The sequence below is a fragment of the Eretmochelys imbricata genome, chromosome 4 (assembly GCF_965152235.1).
Source record: "Eretmochelys imbricata isolate rEreImb1 chromosome 4, rEreImb1.hap1, whole genome shotgun sequence".
Lineage (NCBI taxonomy): Eukaryota > Metazoa > Chordata > Testudines > Cheloniidae > Eretmochelys > Eretmochelys imbricata.
Genome location: NC_135575.1, coordinates 125,862,821 through 125,878,758, shown reverse-complemented (window position 1 = coordinate 125,878,758; position 15,938 = coordinate 125,862,821). Strand labels below are relative to the sequence as shown.

Genomic DNA, 15,938 nt, shown 5'->3' with positions numbered 1-15,938 from the left:
CCACGAAGGAAAGTAAGAGGTACATGGCATAAGATGTTACCTCATCAAAATTTCACTTTTGTTGCACATTCTCACACTAGACAAAGAAAGGAGGCATTGTTTAATAGTAAGCATGCTAGTCTTTGAACTCAGTACGGTATCCTGTTGCTGAAAGTCCCAATATACCATCTTTCAGCCTCTCCGGGCTGTCTACGCATTTGTAAAATGGTAGCAATAAGGGGTGCTAAGAATAATTGGTGGTTAAGTGCTTTGAGCTCCTCTGCTGTATTTGCATTGGGAATTTTTTTGATCCTTATGTGGTTCCAAATGTTGTGGAATCCTGTGTGTTAAACTGCTGCTGAGGAAGTAATGCTGTACTCATGAGTCTGAGTTGTCCTTAGCCTTTAACAGATCTGCAGGAGGAAAGATTAAAGTGAAGCAGAACTACTGACTGGCTGTTCTAAGCAAGTGTACTCTTACCTCATAAGAAATGTTGTTCCTTTCCAAGTGTTGCTCAAGTTCAGTTCATTTGAAGAACCAGCGTTTGGAGTCATAGTGATTGCGTGTTGGGGTTTTTTGTTTTTTTGTTTTTTTTTAAATCCATGATTACTCCAGAAAATTGTGCCATGTTAATCCATGTTAATAACTGGGCAATCCAAACTGGTCATGGATGAGCCATCACAAATGCAGACGTGTTAGTGTGTTGTCCTAAATGGTCTGGTATCTTTCATTTTTGATTGAATTAGTCTTGCTGTGGTGATTCTGATTCATGATCAATTTTGGTATGTTTAGAAGCAAACAAGTGTATTAAAAATAAGTGCCTGTTTAAGACAATTGCACTGCATCATAGGTTTAAGGGGTTTTTCACCTGGAGTGCAGAAGAATTCTTGAGTCTACAGAAATTCTCCAGTATGTCATAGGGAAACTTGTACTGGACCTGTTCTGCTTGATCTAAAAATCTATTTTTGCCATAGAGAGCTAAACTGATCCACTCTGACCTGACTTCTAGCTGATAACAGTTAGGCTGTGAATGCTGAGTTGACAGTGGGAGACGGCACAGAAAGAGTTTTCTGAGTAAGGAAAACATTTTAAAGTAGAAAACAGATCAGGCTGAGAAAGAATTAAGGGACAAAAAGAATGAGTGGTAGATTTCCTGAACAAGGGAAGAAATTAAAGTAAGACCTGTCTAATTTTCCTTCAGGGCAGGAACCAGCTTCTCATTGTGTGTACAGTGCCTAGCACAAATAGCCCTGATGTCCGATGTGGGCCTCTAGGCCAGTGTTTTTCAAAGTTCAGATCACGACCCAGTACTGGATTGCAGCATATAAGGTACTGGGTCGCCTTGCTCAGCACCCAGGGACCCTAGCGGCTCTGGTTAGCACCACTGACCAGGATGTTAAAAGTCCCATCAGCGGTGCTGCCCAGCTAAGGCAGGCTAGTGCCTACCTGCTCTGACACTGCGCTGGGCTGCAGAAGCAGCCAGCAGCAGGTCCGGCTTCTAGGCAGGGGGGTCACGGAGCTCCGCATGCTGCCCAAGCACCAGTTCCGCACTCTCATTGGTGGGTTCCCTGCTGGTGAGAGCCGCACAGAGCCGCTTGCACACTTCCGCCTAGGAGCCAGACCTGCTGCTGTCTGTTTCCGGGACGCAGCACTTGTCTGTGGCGCCAGGACAGGCAGGAAGCCTGCCTTAGCACCCCTGCTGTGACGCTAACCGGAAGCCACTGGAGTCCATGCCCCAACCCCATGCCCCAGCCCTAAGCCTCCTCCAAACCTGGAGCCCCTCCTGCACCCCAAATCCCTCATCCCTGGCCCCACCGCAGAGCCTGCACCTCCCAGCCCTAGCCCGCAGCCCACACCCCAATCCTCTGCCCCAGCCCTGAGCCCCTCCTACTCCAAACCCCTCATCCCCAGCTCCGTTGGGTCACAGGCATCAACAGTTTTCTTCAACTGGGTCCCCTGGAAAAAAGTTTGAAAACCACTGCTAGGCACTACCACAATATATATCAAAAGAGTGCCCACAGCATTGGAGCTCAGCGATGTGTTTAACTTATTCAATAGGTGTGTAGTGATTTTGCCTATTAAAGACAGCTCAGTATCTTTGAATTTCGCATCTCTCTAATTAGCTCTTGATAGTCTAAAATTACTCAAAAATTTACAGGGAGAAAAGGAAAACTCTTCAATGAAGTTGTTCAGAGTCTTTCAGTGGAGAGTGTGATGTTCTTTCCAGCTGGACACAGGAGTTGCAAATCAAACTTCTGTATTTGTAGCCTGGAAATGGAGAATACATTTCACAGATGAAGACACAAGCTTATGCATAGCTTATATCTGCTCGTTGCAAACACACTTTGTTGTTGTTGTTGCTTAAATGAGTTTCAAATGCCTTGAGAATTGGGTAGTTCTGAGGTGAAGAAAAACTGGGAGAGGCTGCAAGGTCTGGAGCAAACATCTCCAACAGCTTTGTTGTAAATGGAAGAAAATACCTTATTCTTTTCTTTTTAAGCCTGCTTCATGTCATCTGAAATGCTGCCTTTGCTGTTTATCTTAGCTCTATGCGTGACTGTTGCTTTTTGACACAACACGTCTCTTGCACAGCACTGCATGTTTCTATATGCCTTGCAGTGTGTGAGTGTTAAGGATGGCTGAGCTTGAAAGAAACCTCAGATCAAGACATCCCTGCAGTCTAGACCATAGTTTTCAATCTGCCAAAGGCCCCCCCACACACACACTCTTATTCATGCAGGAAATTTAAAAGACAAAACTAAGTGACTCTTCAACTGAAAGAAGTGTCTACAGGGGTTTGCCCTAACTAACTAAACCAGTTTAATTAAACTGCTGAATGTTTTGTGTAGTCAAGACCTGGGAATGCCCTGCTGCCTATTCCCTCCCACTTACACCAAAAGGATGCTTGTGATAACCGCAACTGGTGAGCTACCATATGGGGAAGAGAGGCAGCCTTGCAAGCAGCTGGGACCTAAATATTTAGCTTGCATTCTGCAGACTGTTTATCTTGCTTTGATTCTACTTAATTGCTCAATTCCTTGTAAAAAAAAAAAAAAAAAAAAAAAATGTGTGTTAAAAAAATTGGGCAATCCTTATGCATACTCCAGATTTGTTTTCAAAACTAGCGCTTTCATTTCCCCCTTTCAGGCACCATAACAATATTTGGTTGTAGATGAGCTAAGAAATTCTGAATGTTACTATAACACTGAGTCACCCAAGCAAAGATTAACCAAATAAGGAAACAATGCAGTGGATTGAGAAATTTTGGAAGCCATCATATTTTGACATTTTTGTTTTAAAAAAAAAAAAATCTAGAGCTATATTCAGTATAATATGGAATGTGTTGTTTTCTGTCAATACCCACTAATCAATGCAGCATAAACAAAACTGTATAAACAAAAACATGCCCATTACCAAGTTTTAGATCGTAGAATCATATGGACATTATGCTTTAATATGTGCACAGATTTGGATGCCACTTAAAATGCCAATGATCTGAAAATGTGGTTTTTTACCTGTAATGAAATGTGGTATAATTTCCTGTTTCTTTTTTTCCCCCTTTCAGTTGCAATCTTTGATGGAGGCAGTGACCAAAAAAAAAAAAAAAAAAAAATCAATCAATGGAGTCAGTTCCTGTTTATACTCCTTTTTTTGGTTTTGTTTTTTTTTTAAATTTTCATTTGTATTCATTTTCATGTTCTCAGAGTAGCAGTGGCAGAGTTTCAAACACTGCGGGGGGTAATATAGGGGATGCTGATTTGTTTCAAAGCTGCTGTCTTTGGATTTTTAATTGTGGAAACGTTTTGTACTAGTCTGAAGTTCTCTAAAATCATGTTTTTACCAATGTATTTTTAAACTTTGAGTCAAATGTAAGTTCACTCTGTGTTCCTTTTAAATTCGTCTGTTATGCCTGAATCAAAATCATGCTATGTTATTCCACTTCAGAAGATGCATTCCAAAAATTAGATTGAGGGGACTGAGTTTGATGCTCAAATTGCCATTTTTTAAATTAGAATGGCATTAAAATGTTGATTTATAAAAGATTTTGCATGAGACTCTTTGGTTCAATGGAAAGGGTTCAGGTGTCTTATTTATACAGTATCATAACCATGCTGAACAAATATAACACTGTCCCTGCACAGAGGTACTTGTAGTCTAAATTTGGCTATTATACAAGATTGGTGATTATACAAGAAATGATGAAAACTGGAGGAGAACTGGGGCAAATGGAAACAGGGTGGAGGCTTCTAACAGTTTGTTGTGACTTCTGAGTCCAGCTTGTTAGTGTTTTTAACAATTTATTTTATTGTATAAATTTGTAGCAGCTGTTAAAGAAATAAGATTTTTCTGCACTCTGAAGTTGCTCCTCAGCCTTATTGAGGAGTATGTTTTACTCCCTTAGTGACTCTGACTTACCAGTTTCTTAATTTCTCACATAATGTGTTGCTTTTTGTTCTCTTTAAAATGTTTCTGGTTCATGCGTGTGGGTGTGCTCTCTTCCCAGTCTCAGTGAGTAACTGCTGAGCTGAGACCTAATAGCAGCATTGTCATAACGAAGCTTGTTAATTATTTATATTATGGTAGCAAGCCCCACACTGATATCAAGGTCCCATTCTAATAGACACTATCCAATTTCTGTCCCAAATTGTTTACAGTCTAAATATATAAGAAAAGAAATATTATCACCCCCATTTTACAGAGGAACCTTGAGGCACAGAGATTAAGGTCCCAAGGTCACACTGGAAGTCTGAAGCAGAAGTGGGGAATTGAACTCAGATTTCCTGAATCTCAGTCCAATACCTTAAAATCAAGACCAGCCTTCTCTAACATTAATTTATGAATTATTACTGGATGAAAACCGCCAGAGTTCACATGGTGAGTTTCGTTTTGTTTCACAATCATTTTGCTCTAACTTCTTCTTTCTGTTTACTCCCACTCCAGTGTCCAAAAAAAATGGAAATATTCTTTTTGTTTTGTGCCAGAGTCCATGCCAGGAATTTTCCAAAAGCACCTGTGTAGCAGATTGGAAATGTAAATAGTAATATTCTCTGAGGCTTCACAACACCAGTAGGGCTTGGGATTTAACTGATTATATTAGAATTTCAAGTATTAAACTATTATCTCAGACCTGTTTTAAACCACCACCACAGCTAGGTGACTTTGGGGCACACTTTGACACTTATGTGGGATAAAGCAGATGAAATGGCCTGTTGCTTGCCACATTCTGTTGTGAGCCCATCAAATCCTGCAAATTGAGCTGGATCAGAACCAAGTAAATCCTAGATGCTGCAGTAAGTAGTCTTAGTTCAGCAGAAGGAGCTCTTTCCTCTGAGACCATTCTAAACTAATACCCCAGAAGGGTAGGATGCCATGTGCTGTTACACCTGCAGTCATTCAGATGAACCATAAAGGTCCTTACCAGGCTGGTCTGTCATGGCAACTTTTTCATAAAGATAGAGGCGTTAACCTCACTGTTGTGGCCAAACTACAATCCAAAACATTAATGCTCTGCAGTTTCCTACGGATGCAGTTCACCTTCACTTCTGCTCATAAATGACTCTGTAATGTTGCTGAGTTGATACTGTCAAACTGCTGCTGCTTTCCATCCCACAGGTGACTGCAGTTCACTGGGGGAGTAGGAAGTGTGAACCTCTGGGGAACGCTTAGTCACCAGTGTTCGGAAAGTAATATGAGAGTCTCGTCCAAAAGGTGCTGTGAGTGTGCAGTATTACTGGTAATTATTAAGTGGATAGATGAAAAATTGTAATGTTAACTAAAGTTTGAGATCCGTGTTATGTACCACCTGATGGAGCATTACCAACCTCTGCAAGAAGAGATGATTTGACTGGCCTATAGGCTTTAACTCTTTCAAGAGTGAAAAGACACAGGATTTAATGTGGTTTAGGTTTGACATAAATGTTATCCCCACCACTGATTATCAACTGTATAGAATGACACTCATTTTCACTCACTAGATATGTGACTTCCAGGAAGGCACGTGATTTATTTTATATACCTTAGTGCCTCTGTCAGCTTAGAAACTGAGCATGTCCCTCCGAGGCAGCAGTCTTGTACAGAACCAGTCTGAATGATAAAGAGGCTTTCATTCGTAGTGGGTGTGCTGCTTTGCATGAACCACATTTTTTGCACAATTTCTTTATTTTCCAATGTCCTAACTTTTGGAAATGAGAGGAAAAAAGCATCCCTGGAAGAAGCCTTTGCACCGCCGCCTCTTAATTTTTTTCCTTCTGTAGATAAGTTGTCTTGTTAGTGCCTATCAAAATTTTGCTGTGGTTTCACCTATGCATTCAAATTGCATGCACTTAAAGAACTGACTGTAATACAGTCATGCTGTACCAGATTCCTGCAAGAATGTAATACTTCTAATTGAGTAAAAATGACTCCTTAAAATCCAGTTGCCTCATTTGCATTGGAGATAAAGATGTGGTGTTTGTCTCCCTGTTTCAGCCCCAGAGAGGACTTGCCAGGATCGCAAGTTGTAATTTTTCCATTAAGGAGACCTGAGAAGGACCAAAGGACCCTACCTAGGCACTTATACACTCGCCTTCAAGGTGTCTAGAGATCATTCACCAGTTTCATTTTTGGACTGAGCCACTAAAATGCCTTTACTCTAGTTCTTGCCATTGGTGACTCTCAAGGCTAGTCCGAAAAGGAAAATGCCTCTCCAGGCTGAGTGTCATCGTCATTGTGGAAGTTCAGGAGGCTTGTGAGGAGGAGGTCCAGCATTTCTACTGGGCCCCGTTTCTACTTTTCTTATTCTCAGCTCTGCTCCTCCACGGCTGCCTATTTATTGCGACATAGCCTATAGAAGAGACAGAATGTTGACTGCCAATGAGTCACAGTGCTGCAGGTCCAGAGGCTCCCTCACAATCAGAAAGCAGCATATGCAACATCCCCTAATTTAAATAGTCTGAGCAGCCCTCCGAGTCATCTATGTGGCCCCTTGCTCCACCACACACCAGCTGGCATCATTCCTTTGAGAAACTCTAACAGGAAACAGATGGATTTACAGATGAATTATCCGCACTAAACTGAACAGCTGCATTTGCCAGAAGAGAAACCTCTATTGTTTTCAGGCCGCCGTTAAGCTGGTATTGCAATCTAGGGCTGTTCAAACTAAAGGCAACTGACTAGTAACGGAAAAGTGAATTTAAAATCCATTGAATTCCTAAAGCCCTCCGCTACAGAGATTCAGATGGGCAGGAATGAGAGCACAGAGGGAAATGAGTACTGTGTGTGATGCATACAAGATGAGGAAGGGTGGAGGTGGAGGAAAGATTTAAAGGTTAATCTTTAATTAAAGATTATGCCGTGTGATGAAACATCTAGGAGTACATCCAACCAAAACTGGCAACCCTAATGGGATCTTATTTCTCATTGGCCCTGTTTAGACAGGAAAATGAGGTGTTTAGCATATGCTTAGCTAAACATATTAGTTAACACGTATATCCCCATTCAGCACCTAGCGTATGCTAAGGGCTAGTCTACGCTGGCTTGTGTGGTCACGGCAGAGCACTGGGAGAGAGCTTTCCCAGCGCTCTTAAAAAAAAAAAAAAAAAAAAAAACCACCTCCACAAGGGGCATAGCACTGTCTACACTGGCACTTTACAGTGCTGAAACTTGCTGCACTCAGGGGGGTGTGTTTTCACACTCCTGAGCGAGAAAGTTGCAGCGCTGTAAATTGCCAGTGTAGACAAGCCCTAAGATAGGGCTAGTTTAAAAACACCACATTCTCGGAATAGACAAGATCTGAGAGTGTTGCACAATCCCATGAGATTGTTGCCAGCTTGAAGAGGTGGGGGAACTGTTTCCTAGACAACTTTGTAAACACTCAGCATGATGTTTAAAATCATAGAATCATACAATATCCGGATTGGAAGGGACCTCAGGAGGTCATCTAGTCCAACCCCCTGCTCAAAGCAGGACTAATCCCCAATTTTTGCCCCAGATCCCTAAATGGCCCCCTCAAGGATTGAACTCACAACCCTGGGTTTAGCAGGCCAATGCTCAAACCACTGAGCTATCCCATGTTTAGAGGAAAGCTTTTGCACACAAAGACTATCTAAATCACTAGACTTGGTCATTAGGTGGCCATATCACCAAACAACATAGCTTCCCTTTCAAATTTTGGACCTGACTCAATCCTGCATGACTCACTCCACTTTCGCTCCTCAGAGAGACAGTCTTGTCCCTTGTTTACACCACACATGGGAACCAGGTTGCAACACTCTTGTTCCGTAGACTGATTACAAATATGACTCCAATGTGTAGTTTGGGATTGGACCTTAATGGTGGCAGCAGTTTTTTGTAAAAATGGTCGAGGTCCTGTTCACTACAAACTGGAACCAATTTTGTAACTGAGGCCAGGAACTACAAATATATATTTCCTGACATGCTATATTTGGACAAGCCCACATGCACCTCTTTAAAACACACTTCCCCTCCAGTACTCTCCTGTCTTCCTCTTGGGATACTGGCTGCTCTGCAACAGCCATATGAGAAGCACCAGTTGGCAAAGATGATTATGAATTATGAAGCTCCTATCTCAAGGAAGGGGTTTGGTGACACCATAAACTCAAAGCCCAAACTCATGGTGATTAGTTTTGGCATTTCTAGAGCCCATGGAAGAAATTTCAGTACTGTGTGTCAGCAACTCCTTTTTTATTTATTTTGAACATTGTGATATTTGGTGTTTTTCTAAAATACCCAGCTGCTGCAATCAGGAGATTGCCTCAGATTCCATCTTCCATTTAAAAAAACTAGTAAGTGTCTAGTCCTCATGGCTGCAGATAAAAGCTTGAAAACATGAAGCAAGTGCACCCTTCAGAATCCAGAAAACAAATTAAAAGAATCCCAAATTATTTAATTTATTTAAAAAAATCTTACTTTTGGGGCCTGCCTCCTGATTTTTAAAGCTTGGAATTGCTAATAGAGCTGAGTGAAATAAATTTTGTTTGAAAAATTTCACCAGAAAATGCAGATCCATTCTCTACAGCCAAGCTCTACGATACAACCGCATTTGCTCCAACTCCTCAGACAGAGACAAACACAAGATCTCTATCAAGCATTCTTACAACTACAATACCCACCTGCTGAAGTGAAGAAACAGATTGACAGAGCCAGAAGAGTACCCAGAAGTCACCTACTCCAGGACAGGCCCAACAAAGAAACAGAACGCCACTAGCCATCACCTTCAGCCCCCAACTAAAACCTCTCCAACGCATCATCAAGGATCTACAACCTATCCTGAAGGACAACCCATCACTCTCACAGATCTTGGGAGACAGGCCAGTCCTTGCTTACAGACAGCCCCCCAACCTGAAGCAAATACTCACCAGCAACCACACACCACACAACAGAAACACTAACCCAGGAACCTATCCTTGCAACAAAGCCCGTTGCCAACTGTGTCCACATATCTATTCAGGGGACACCATCATAGGGCCTAATCACATCAGGCACACTATCAGAGGCTCGTTCACCTGCACATCTACCAATGTGACATATGCCATCATGTGCCAGCAATGCCCCTCTGCCATGTACATTGGTCAAACTGGACAGTCTCTATGTAAAAGAATAAATGGACACAAATCAGACGTCAAGAATTATAACATTCAAAAACCAGTCGGAGAACACTTCAATCTCTTTGGTCACTCGATTACAGACCTAAAAGTGGCAATACTTCAACAAAAAAACTTCAAAAACAAACTACAACGGGAGACTGCTGAATTGGAATTAATTTGCGAACTGGATACAATTAACTTAGGCTTGAATAGAGACTGGGAGTGGATGGGTCATTACACAAAGTAAAACTATTCCCCCCCACCCCCCCACCACTGTTCCTCAGACGTTCTTGTCAACTGCTGGAAATGGCCCACCTTGATTATCACTACGAAAGGTTCCCCCCCTCCCCTTGCTGGTAATAGCTCACCTTACCTGACTACTCTGCTTACAGTGTGTATGGTGACACCCATTGTTTCATGTTCTGTGTGTATATAAATCTCCCCACTGTATTTTCCACTTTTATGCATCCGATGAAGTGAGCTGTAGCTCATGAAAGCTTATGCTCAAATAAATTTGTTAGTCTCTAAGGTGCCACAAGGACTCCCTTTCATTTCACACATCTGTGTCAAATTAGCCAAATTAATTTTGTTTTAAAAAAAATTCTGGAAAAATAAAAACATTTTAGTTTTGATACTAGAGAAATGAAACTTCAATTTGAAACAATCTTTTTTTTTTTAATTTTACTTTTAAAAGGTTATAAAAACTCAAACACAAAATTCAGGTTGGTTTGACCCAAATTTTATTTTTTCAGTTTGGTCAGCACACCAAAGTATCAGTTATTGCACAGCTCTAGTTGGCAATACTGCTTTAAAATGATTGTTTCAGTCATATCCCACTGACCCTCCCTTCGTCTCTGCTGCATTCCCTTCCCTCGTGGCCTCCACTACCTTTCAAACAGCTCCTATTGCCTCCTCAGCTGCCTTCCCACACTGTGATAAAACTCTGGTTCCTATGTGCTTTTCGTTCCTCCTGCCATGGCGCAACCTATGCTGTTGCTGAGTCTTTCAGGGATCAGTTCTTTGTTGCTATTGCTGGAGTCTTTGTAGAATAGGCTGGAATGTTTTTATTATAAATACTTGTATTTCTATAGCACTTTTCCCCTAAAGATCTTAAAGCATTTTACACACACGAATGAATTAATCATCACCGTATTCCTGGGAGATGGGGAAACTGAGGCACAGAGGCTGTGATGTGCCAGAACTGAGACTAGAACCCATATCTTCTGACTGCCAGTACTCTGATCACCAGACCATACAGGCACTCACCATAGCTTAGCATTTTGTAGCCAGTTTTTAACCACGGGCTCCTTTAATAGCACATCCCAGTGCCACATCTGAATGGCTATATTAGCACATAGGCAAATGCCCATTTTACGTAACCAGACAAAGTCCAGAACTGGAAGTTCTATCAAGGTTTGAAAATTAAGCACCTGTTTTATATTGCAGTTTTCACTGAGCATTCTTGTGCCAATGCTACTACTGGATAGATGGAGTACTAATGTGAGAGGGTACAAAGAAATCTTTAAATTGCCATGATCTATTGAGGGGAGGAGTCTTTTTTTTTTTTTTTTTTTTTTAAGAAAAAGTGCTTCTTACCTTCAATTTCAGCATGCTTGGTTGCATGCCGTTCCCTTTCTTGCTGCACGCAAGGCAGGTTACTTTGATGAAATATTCGATAAATGACACTGGGATTTCCCTGACTTAAATTAGCCACTAACCTTAGAGTGTCACAAACAGCATCTACCAAAAGCCCCTGTTGAGTTTCCTGGTGTGCTTTAGTCTGTAGCTGTCACCAATCTGCATTTAATGCGTTAATGTTTTGGGGGAGGGCAGGAAGGGATGGTGTGACTGTTACCCCTAGTTCTGCACAGGTTGATTATTGCTTGAATGAGTGGACTTCCGGATTTAAAAGTAGAGGATGAATGGTCTCCTTCTCATACTTTCAATTTTATTATTGAGGGTACTTTAGTAGCAGAGTGTTAGCTGCAGCCCCATGCGAGTGCTGCCTAGACAATCATTTCCATTTCTTGAGAAAAAGTCCATCTGACGCACCAATGGGAAGTAAAAACTTTCAGTTTACTAAAAGTGAGCAACGGGGCGGATGTCCGTGCGCAGCTGAGAATGTTTGTCTTTCTGAGCACAGTCAGAGAGACTGAGACTTAGACTTTAAAGAGCTTCCATTCCCCAAAGGCACACACTGTTCCATCTCAGTTACCTTGTGTAGCAGCATTAGAAGTGAGCCTGTAGCTGCTAGTTCATTGTTATGGCAAACTTTAAAGTTAAGAATCTATGAAAAAAAGAAAGTTACTTCCTTTGTTTGCAAAGTAGGGATGAATTTTGATTGCCTGTGAGAAACAAGCCAATTAAGGATGTTCTCAGTGAAGGGGCCTCTGGGGAGAACCGATATTAAATAAATAACCCCCCTTGTGTTTTTATCCCTTTCCATGGCCTTCATGTGTTTGGGACAAGGTCAGTCTTTCTATCTTTATGGACAGAACCTGGCCCAGATGGGACATTATTGTAATACAAGTACTTTGGGAAGGTAGCCCAATGTGCCTAGATATTTTCACTTGTTTTAGACAGCTCTTTCGGAGACTCTCTCCTACAAGAGTTGTTACTACTTTTGGGTTTGTCTAGTGGGATGTGCTGACATTTAAATGGCCGTATTGCATGAAAATATCACATGACTATGCAGCAGGACATTCTGTGGGTCCATGGAAAAAGTTTTTCTGACCTGGTAGCATCCCACAAACCAGATTTGCAGGATGCTGGGATGACTCAGCAAAAATGAACAATACCACAAACAGCAGGGTTGATGGCACCCTGAAACAGTGTAGGGACCTGATATACAGAAATTATTTCACTCCTATTTTAATTCTAAATTTGTTCTATTAGCTATATAGGAATTTAACCCATGGACTTCGTATTTTTTGATACTTAGATTTTATAGAATTAAATATCATGGGTTCTAGTCTGGCAACAAGTTTGATCCTAGGCTATCTGTAACAGAGGGGAGCAGTGGTGTTAGAGGTGCAATCCTCTGGATTATGTCTATGCTACAGAAATTGGTATCTCATACCTGCAGTCACCTAAGCTAGTGCTCAGAACATTACTCTGCTAATGTAAATGACATCAAGAAAGTCCGGGGCCGAATGAATGAACTCAGCCGAGGTATCGCGAAAGCTTATGCTCAGATAAATTGGTTAGTCTCTAAGGTGCCACAAGTACTCCTTTTCTTTTTGCAATAGGGTGCTGTGCTTGTGTACAATAGGGTGCTGTGCTTGTGTACAATAGGGTGCACTCTCAGACACAGCGGTTTGTTCAGTGTAGTCACGTCTCTGGGTAAGATGATACATTGAGGTTCCTTTTACTGTCTAATGGTTCCTGAGGTGGAAATTTTAAAAGGGCTTTTAAAAGTGAGCTTGGAAATAATCCTGGGGCCCTGGCTACTGTTCCCTATAACACAGGTTCTGACAATTAGGTTCTTCCGTGAGCTCTTGCATGGAGTGTAAGAGCTGCTTCATTTTCTTTCACAGTCAGTGCATTATTATTCACTGTGCAGAGCACATTGAGGTATACTGAATTTGCAAGATGCTATTTTTTAATAACCCTTAACAGGGAGGCAGTGTGGAGAAAATGAGCACAGGGTTGGGAGAAGGGGAAGTCCTGAGTTCTGAGCCTGACTCTTCCACTGAAAACATCTGTGGCCTTACGCAAGTCACCACACCTCTCTGCCTCCATTCCTAATCTTTAAAATGGACATGATGCATCCCTACCTCGTGGTATAGTGATGGTCCTAGCTTGTCACTGCAAAACAGCAGCCAAGACCTGATGGTGTCACTTCTCCCAAATAGTCCCTCTGGAGAATAGGATGTTGACAGGGGCCGATGCATCAGGCAGCGTTCGAGTGTTTACCTAGGCTCACCCCAATCCTGTTTGGGGTCGGTCCTCAGTTTACAGTTGGTCATATTGTCACTACTCTTTGCCACCCAACCTCTCTCTTGACTCACAGTACACCATTGTTTTTGTTAAAGGTCAATGCCTGGGGGGAGTTGTTCTGAAGGAACCAGGTTCTCCATGATCATTGGCATTTCCTGCCATTTTGTTAGTAACATTTTGGGGTAAGGGATTTTCAGAGCCAAAGCTCTTTCTGGACTTGCACCTTTTGGGTGGTGGAATGTGTCCAGGGTGGGTCTTGGATCATGCACCTGTTTTTCATCTCTCCTCTTTACTGAAAGCATCCTGCCTCACTGATTATGGCGCAATCCATACAATTCAATATAGTGACAGTGTGGGAGTCCATTTCAAAGTGATACTACATGATTATATGGTGAGGATTCGTTAACATTTGATACACAGCTTTAAGTGTGTAAATGTGCTAATTGCTAGCTGATTACTGTTTTAACACTTCCCATTTTTCATAGCAGAATTTTTGGCCTCATCACAATTTCTGATCAGTTTCCTTAAAAAGATTTCATATTCCCTTAAGGTCTTGCCATATTATAGGCCTGGGCATCAAGCAGCTGATCTCAGAGCTGTTGGAGAGGAGATGGAAGCTGGTGAAAGTTTGTTTTTCTCCCTGCCAATGTAGGGGAGCAGTATCTGCTGGTTTTCATACTTCCTCCTCCTCCTCCTCCTTTTTGTCAGCTGGAGCAGTAGTTCTCAACCAGTGGTCCAGGGCCTCCTGGCGGGCCGCGAGTAGGTTTTAGAGGGTCCGCCAAGCAGGACCAGTGTTAGACTTGCTGGGGCCCAGAGCAGAAAAATGAAGTCCCACTGCATGGAGCTGAAGCCTGGGGCCCTGAGCCCCACCACCTGGGGCTGAAGCAGAAGCCTGAGCAACTTAGCTTCATGGTGCCTCCTGTGGAGTGGGGCCCTGGGCAGTTGCCCTGCTTGCTATCCCTTAATGCCGGCTGTCATAAATATAAAGGGAAGGGTAACAACCTTCCTGTATACAGTACTATAAAATCCCTCCTAGCCAGATGCACAATATCCTTTTACCTATAAAGGGTTAAGAAGCTCAGGTACCCTGGCTGGCACGTGACCAAAAGGACCAATAAGGGGACAAGATACTTTCAAAACTCGGGGGGGGGGGGGGAGGCTTTTGTCTGTCTGTTCTGTGTGCTTGCCGGAGAGAGATCAAGAGAGATCCAACTTCAAATAGAATTAGTAGTACTAGCAAGGAAATGCGTTAGTTTACTTTTGTTTTGGCTTGTGATTTTTCTCTGTGCTGAGAGGAAGGTGTATTCCTGGTTTTCTTTTTGTAACTTTAAAGGTTTGCCCAGAGGAAAATCCTCTGTGTTTTAAATCTGATTGCCGTGTGAGATTAACATCCCTTCTAATTTTACAGAGGTGCCTTTTGCCTTTTTTCTTTCTGTAAAGTTCTGTTTCTTTTAAGAGTCTGACTGATTTCTCTGTGGTCCTAAGACCCAGGGGTTTGGGTCTGTGATCACTTTGTAACCAATTAGTTAGGATATTATTCTCAAGCCTCCCCAGGAAAGGGGGTGTAAGGGCATTGGGGATATTTTGGGGGAATAGGAACTCCAAGTAGTCCTTTCCCTGATTCTTTGTTAAATCACTTGGTGGTGGCAGCGTACCCTCCAAGGGCAAAAAGTTTGTGCCTTGGGGAAGTTTTACCCTAAGCTGGTAGAAATAAGCTTAGGGGGTCTTTCATGCGGGTCCCCACATCTGTACCCTAGAGTTCAGAGTGGGGAGGGAACCCTGACACCAGCCCTGGCTTTTATATGCAGAAAATCAGTTGTTGTGGCACAGGTGGGCTGTGGAGTTTTTATAACATGTTTGGGGCAGCCTCAGAAAGGAAAAGGTTGAGAACTCCTGAGCTAGAAGATTGCTGTTCCCCCCTCTCCTACATCCTCATCTCTGCCCAGATACATTCAACTACTGTTATAAGAGAATTAATTTGTGGTCTCCAGAGATCTTCAGGTGAATTCCACCCAGGCTGTGGTGGCTCCTAGTGCATGCTTTAGAAGGTTCCTCTTCACAGAGATGTAAGGCAACTATTTCGAGCTCCATGCACACTTCCTCTCAGCACTTCTGTTTAGATGTAGAAGCTGGGTTGAGTACTTGCTTTAGTAAAGCACAATTTCAGAGTAGCAGCCGTGTTAGTCTGTATTCGCAAAAAGAAAAGGAGTATTTGTGGCACCTTAGAGACTAACACATTTATTTGAGCATAAGCTTTCGTGAGCTACAGCTCACTTCATCTGATGCATACAGATGCTATAGCTCATGAAAGCTTATGCTCAAATAAATGTGTTAGTCTCTAAGGTGCCACAAGTACTCCTTTTCTTAAAGCACTGTCGTAATTCTTCTTTGACTATGGACTTGGCTTTCTCTGCGAGTTGGTGCTGTCTAGTCTTT

General features: G+C 42.3%; 1 protein-coding gene across 2 annotated transcripts in view; it reads left to right on the top strand.

The window, feature by feature from the left end:
• Positions 1–15,938, top strand: part of LOC144264289 (uncharacterized) — a 43,216-nt gene that overhangs the window by 2,392 nt on the left and 24,886 nt on the right. The window contains exon 2 of one of the 2 annotated variants that reach the window (XM_077815923.1): positions 3,545–5,688. The gene's annotated coding sequence lies outside the window, so the exon portion shown is untranslated. Of the gene's footprint in view, positions 1–543; positions 5,689–15,938 lie in introns of those variants that run through there. The other variant, XM_077815922.1, reaches the window with a different exon arrangement.